Below are 7,154 nucleotides of genomic sequence, written 5' to 3' on the forward strand. Positions count from 1 at the left end.
TCTTTGAAGTCTCTCAGCCCCACTCACCTCACAGAGTGTTTGTTGTGGGGGAGGAAGGGAAAGGAGAATGTTAGCCGCTTCGAGACTCCTTCGGGTAGTGATAAAGCGGGATATCAAATCCAAACTCTTCTTCTTCTAGATAGATCGGCAGGCAGGCCAGTGACACTAACACTTCATGCATCTGATGAACCCAAAACACCTTTAGTCTTTAAGAATCTGCAAGACAATTAAAATCAGCAAAGTTAACAGCTAAAACAAGAGAACTTAATGACGACCGCTTTATGGAATGAGGGAAGACTTTTTTGAACTATTTAGAGAAATATTATAATAGGATGAATTCGCGAGCAGGATTTGAACTGGGAGCCACAGAAGAATTTAGAAATTATTGTATTGTTGTTATGATATAAGAGAGGGAAGATAGGGTGCAGCAAGGGGGATAAATAAATAAAAGCACCATGGAAAATGGGGTGGGAAGTCGACAAAAGAAAAATCTATTATGTATTGGAATGCTTGTTTGAAATTTTTGGAAATTTAATAAAATATATCTTTTTTAAAAAAGAAAGAGAGAGAAAGAATCTGCAATGCTTTTTGGAGGGGTTGTTATGTGCTGTTGTTTCTCTAATTAGTAATCTCCCCCAAATTAAACAATTTGTTGATATTTATTTAATAAAGCTGTTTGGAAGCAAATTTAAGGCAGGATAATCTGCTGGCAGCGGGTGGGGGAATCACCAAAGGCATTTCATCTCTTTGATTACAGTTTGCCATGCTGTTGTCAGATGAACTGAAAATTGTATTTCATTTAAAGGGGAAGAAAGGACGAGTTTGGTAATGTGATCTTGTACTTAACCTCGCCCACAGTGGTGAGAACAGTCAGGTAAAAGCCATTACAGAAAGAATTTCAGAGCTTCCTTCTCTAGAGCTTTCAGCAACAATGCAACCCATTGTTTACATTTTAATTAACTTCTGTGTCACTGATTTATAAGGAAGATGGATTAGCCTTATGCTTTCAGCTGAATTATTGCAATTTGAACCTATTTGTACCTTCAGTTAAACTCTTCAAAGCCCAGGGAAGATTGTTTATGTACAGGAAATCGAATTAGTAATGCTGTTACTGTGATTTAATAGTGTTTTGGTGGCTCCCTCAATGAAGAACAGTAATTGGAGAATGTCTGCATTCACATCCCTGGGCTTTTCCTTTACCTTTGCGACAGATACAGCAAGTGTGTTTGTTGGCTTTTCCAACTAATATGGGGAAATAAATAGGCACTGTGATTTTTAGAATGCTGGAAGACTACAAGTTCAGACCAGGGGCAAGAAGGGGAGTGTTGAATAAACACCCACAACCTGTTGAACACCAGAGAAAGAACACAGCCGAAGTTTATGTGGCACAGGGATAGCCAATGTAGTGCTAAGGTTTTGGACTATGGTCCCCATTAACCTCAACCAGCATGGCCAAAGGGCAGGGATGATGGGAGCTGTGGCCCAGAATTTCAGAGGTCATCATGTTGGCTGGTTCCAGGTGTAGCTCAATACACCAGGAACCACTAGATAGTAAATAAATTGTTGATCATGGATTCTACCTTACAGAGGGCAGTCTCCTCTTCAAAGGACTCCTCACCAATCCAGTTTCAGTTTAAAGATACAGTGGTACCTCGGGTTAAGTACTTAATTCATTCCGGAGGTCCATTCTTAACCTGAAACTGTTCTTAACCTGAAGCACCACTTTAGCTAATGGGGCCTCCTGCAGCTGCCGCGCCGCCGGAGCCCGATTTCTGTTCTTATCCTGAAGCAAAGTTCTTAACCTGAAGCACTATTTCTGGGTTAGTGGAGTGTGTAACCTGAAGCGCCTGTAACCCGAGGTACCACTATAAAGAGCTGTAAGAAGGAGGAGGAGGAGGAATCATGATGTTTTCCATCAAGGTTTAGCACATGGGCAGCAGACTGACCAGCCACATCAGTCACTTGGACACAGAGTGGTATTCAACTTAATAATTGTGCAATGGGACTCTACCCCCCTCCTCACCCCACACACTTCCTAAATGCGTTCTGGACAATCCCACAACCCTCCAAAGCAGATCTGGGGATGGCACAGAACACGAAATGGGGGCAGAAGAGAGACTGGCATTGGGACCTAAAGGAACCTGATTGCTACCCCAGCTCAATTGTCCTGTGACCAGGCTGTGGATTCAGCAGTGGCTCGGCTGCTCTTACAGAGCCTAGACAGTGGGGATTTGGATAGGTCTGGGGAAAAATGGCAGCCTATATTTATATGTCTGAAATAGGAACCAAATATAAACACTTTTAATTCTCTTTTGCTTTAAGCAGAGAGATGCCCTCTTCTCGGCTTGCCCACTTCTCCCTTTGAAGTCACACAGAATCTTAAAAGTAGCTTAACTTTGGACTATTCTTTTCCTTCTTAAACCAGAGGGCATGATTTGGACACAGCCCAGCACAATTAATCCCTAGAGATTTCTGTGGCAAACTCGAAACCCGTATGAGAAATAAGCAGGAGAAATGTGAAAACTGATGGAGAAAACAGAAAGAGAAAGAAAATATTTGCCGAGAAGAATGAGGTCCTGTGAGAAAATGTAGATAATGTGTTTCTGGATCATTTAAGGTTTCAGAAAACACAAGGGAACAAAAGATTACTGTAATGCAATTCAGCGCCAGGCCTATTATTTAGTAGAGGCAAATTGTTCTCTCATTTTCTGCACTAAGCTTTAAAACTAGTGCTAGTGAAAAATTGCAGAATGGCTAGATTTCCCAGAAGAGAAAGCCAAAAGGCCAAAGTCCCCAGGGAGAAACAGTAGACTTGGCAAGCCTCAACATACTACAGTAGTTTCTTCAGCATATAAGAGGTGTCAAACTCAAACTTACAGAATAAGACCCTAAAGTTCTCCTAAATGGATGTCTGGTAAAATGTGTAAATCCACTCTCTCTCCACACAGCACAGCGAAAATAGCTGACTGCACTCAAACATTGCTAAACTGATTCAAGGCTACTCGCATTTGCAGTGGACCAACACATTTCGACGGCTTTTATTGGGGTTTCTATTAACTTATTACAGCAAAGCATCAACATCACATTCTGAATACTTGCTACAGGTCTTCAACTCTGAAGGATGGCAAGGGCTGCCCTTCCACACAGGAAGCGATTTGTGTGAAGCTGTTCCTCCACAAAGGCATGACAATTTTAATAGCACCAACAAAACCACCTAATGTGATTAAACTTGCAGCATCCCTGTGCAGGAGATGGAGCCGACTTTGTACATTGAACTTCCTATGCAAAAGGGCATCTATTCATTCACACAGAAATTGGGCAAAGTTGTTCTTTCTTCTCCCTCTTACATAACACAGTACAGTTGTACCTTGTTTCTCAAACAGAATGCGTTCTGGGAGTCCGTTCCCATTCGAAAACCAAGGTGAGGCTTCCCATTGGCTGCATGATCGTACAGTGGCACCTCGGTTTAAGAACAGCCCTGTTTACGAACGATTTGGTTTATGAACTCCGCAAAACCAGAAGTAGTGTCCCAGATTGCAAACTTTACCTCAGTCTAAGAACGGAATCTGAATGGTGGAAGGGCACCAGCAGCAGGAGGCCTCATTAGGGAAAGCGCACCTCAGTTTAAGAACGGTTTCAGTTTAAGAACGGACTTCCAGAACGGATTAAGTTCATAAACCGAGGTACCACTGTACAACTGTACTAGGATTCAGAGACCTACAAGGAAGCTCAATGTTGGAAGAGTCAAGGCAAAAAAAAGTACCTCTCCACACAGTTAAACTATGGGATTCACTTCCATGAGAGGGAGTGATGGCTACCAAATTGGATGTCTTTAGAAGAGGATTAGACATTCTCATGGAAAATAAGGCTACTAGCCGACCATCAATGGCTACTAGCTGCAATGGCTCTGAACAAAAGGTGCTAGGCTAGGACAGTGCTGTTGTGCCCAGATCTTGCTGGCAAGCTTCCCTTTGATATCTGGTTGGCCACTGTGACTACATAGTGCTGGACTACATAGGACTTTGGTCTGATCCAGTAGGCTCTTCTTATGGTATTTATCTATGAATTGCTCTACCACTGAGCTATGGCCCTCCCCTTTTGCAGATCTTTACTGCAGTGTCTTCCCCAGTCAGCCCCCCTCCCGCCGCCACACGGCTCTCAGCAGATTTATACACAGACCAGGAACAAGATGCTCTCTCGTACATATAACCGCCAAATACACATTCAATAAAATTATAATTTCTCAAATCATCAAGGCAATTTCGTAACGCAGCGCACGAAAGCTTCAATCAAATTAATGAGCCTTAAACGTGTTTGAATTAGCAGCTGAACTGCTCGGCTGGATTGGAGGCCCCCCCCCCTCCAAAAAAAATAAAAATCAGTGGCGGAGTTAGGAATAGAATTCCTGAGCTCGTTGCTGTGAAGTGAGTGCCTTTGCTTTTCTGCAGAACCGATGCAGAAAAAGGAACAGAGCAGCTGCATGGGAGGGTTCCTCCCTCTCTCCCAACTGGCCTGCTTGCCTGAGCAAAGGGGGTGGGAGGTGGGCTTGAAATATGTGAGTAAAGATTTAAAGAGCTAAACGCAGACAGCAAACTCAGCTGAGCTAATGGGACAAACATAAAAGTGGACAAGTATTTGCAGCATAAATAGTGAAAGGAGAAGGGAGGGCTATTTAAAGGCGTGAAAAATGGCCAGTGGAACGAAGACACTTCAGAATGTCTACTGAAAAGTTCAGGAAATGTACTCACTCGCCATAATATCCAGCTTTTATAATACAGTGGTACCTCGGGTTACAGACACTTCAGGTTACAGACTCCGCTGACCCAGAAATAGTACCTCGGGTTAAGAACTTTGCTTCAGGATGAGAACAGAAATTGCGTGGTGGCAGCGGGAGGCCCCATTAGCTAAAGTGGTACCTCAGGTTAAGAACAGCTTCAGGTTAAGAACGGACCTTCGAAACGATTTAAGTTCTTAACCTGAGGTACCACTGTAGTGAAAAAGTGGTTTGCAGAGTACTTATTTAATATCCAAATGTCTTGCTGTGAAACAGCAAATGCGGCATTTATTGCACTCATCTTCTGCCCACAAATACTGGAGGCGCAGGAGAACCACCATCTTTGAATAGACTCCCATCTCTGTTTCGATTATCAGATGTTGAAAAGCAGAATTTGTCATAGGGTTTGTATCAGGTGTGGTGAACTTGCAGCCGGGGGGACCACATCCTCTCGTAGACAATCTTCCACAGGTCACATGTCAAGTGGTGGGTGTGAGGTCAGAAGCAGAGGTAGCCACAGATGTGGCTCTTTTCTTTGTAGAATAGGTGACGTTTCAGTGATGCAAAATATAGGTTTCTACAAACACACACAAAATCTTTCCATTCTGCATCCAGGCAAGGAAGAGGGATTGCCATAGTTCAAGGACAGATGACTTGTGTGTCTGGCAGATTCACAGAATCATAGAATGATTGTATCTTATTCTCCCTCCTCCCCAGCTAATGAGCTCATAGCAAAGGCTGGAACCACCCCCAAAAAAACCTTCCTGATTCAACTTAATTGCCCCTTCCCTCCCGTTTGTCAAGTCTGATTGGTCAATATCTTTTCCCATGACAGCTGAGCAAGATAGGAATTGTGGCATCATCATTTCATCATTAACCAAACATCTCCCACCACAATTGGCACCATATAAATAAATAACTGGGCCTGCAGCATAGTCACTGGGCGCTCTCCTCCTCTGTAATTTGTACAAGCAGCCATCAAATGAAACTGTAAAACAAGCTTTACGGTGAACCAAAATAATAACAGATGTACTGTAAATGTTCCCAGGCTCAAAACACCTTGGAGAAAGTTTGGGATCACATTCATCAGGTATGACTGCACCTTGAATAGTTTTGCTGTTGGTAAACAGTTATGGCTGCAGTCCTGACCATGTCTACTCAGATGTAAATACCATGAACTTCAGAGGGACTGACACCCAGGTAAGTCAGGTTAGGATTGCACCTTAAGTTGTGGAAGTCCATACTAAGTCAGCTACCGTCAGAGTTGTTGTTAAAAATATCATTTTAGTTTAGGGAAACAGTCTGATTTGGGTTTATTCTTCTTTCTATTGTAACCAAGTTACAGTGGTACCTCGAGTTACATACGCTTCAGGTTACATAGGCTTCAGGTTACAGACTCCGCTAACCCAGAAATTTTACCTCGGGTTAAGAACTTTGCTTCAGGATAAGAACAGAAATCGTGCAGTGGTGGCACAGTGGCAGCAGGAGGCCCCATTGGCTAATGTGGTGCTTCAGGTTAAGAACAGTTTCAGGTTAAGAACGGAACTCCAGAATGAATTAAGTACTTAACCCAAGGTACAGTCACTGTGAATGTGTTTGAATAAAGAGTATTCCTGTGTATGCCTGTAGAACTATTATTATTATTACCATACTGGGTTTACCAGGATGCTCTGCACAGTGATTCTATTTTTTTCTAGAGCATCTGAGCAATCAATCTGCTTTTCATTTTGGTCATCATTTACAAAGTAAAATGAAGTACTTTCAAGATACTGAATGGACTCCTCCCCTAACATTGGCTGGGATCCGAAACAAAAACTACTTTAAGCATGCCCAAGTGCTTGGGCTTGACCAATGGGATTTTTCTTTCCCCCGCCCCCTCTAAACAGCAGGCCCCTCTGCCGTGCAAAAAAAGAAATAAAAATGTTTTTGAAAGTTCCCTTAGTTGCAGAAGGTTTTGCCTTGCACGAATGGGGTGAGGAGGCTGCCGATAAAGGCACACAAGCTCAAAGCTTGCTTGGGTATATGGAAATAGCTGCGGGGTTCCTTTGATTCTGGTCTTGGCTTCCTATGTCATATGCCAACCTACTGCCCTCCAGATGTTTTGGAATCTAACCCCCATTGGCCCCAGCCAGCACAGCCAATGTTTAAGGATAATGGGATGTATAAAGGTAAAGGGACCCCTGACCACTAGGTCCAGTCGTGGCCGACTCTGGGGTTGCGGCGCTCATCTTGCTTTATTGGCCAAGGGAGCCGGCATACAGCTTCCGGGTCATGTGGCCAGCATGACTAAGCCGCTTCTGGCGAACCAGAGCAGCGCACGGAAACACCGCTTACCTTCCCGCCGGAGCGGTACCTATTTATCTACTTGCACTTTGACGTG

At 43.5% G+C, this 7,154-nt stretch overlaps 1 long non-coding RNA gene across 1 annotated transcript; it reads left to right on the forward strand.

Moving 5' to 3' along the window:
• Window positions 1-5,704: 5,704 nt before the first annotated feature.
• Window positions 5,705-6,709, forward strand: LOC310842716. Its single transcript, XR_014563318.1, has 2 exons — window positions 5,705-5,974; window positions 6,472-6,709. It is a non-coding gene; the product is annotated as an uncharacterized lncRNA (long non-coding RNA).
• Window positions 6,710-7,154: the final 445 nt, after the last annotated feature.

The sequence above is a fragment of the Podarcis gaigeae genome, assembly GCF_964106915.1.
Source record: "Podarcis gaigeae genome assembly, chromosome: 4".
NCBI lineage: Eukaryota > Metazoa > Chordata > Lepidosauria > Squamata > Lacertidae > Podarcis > Podarcis gaigeae.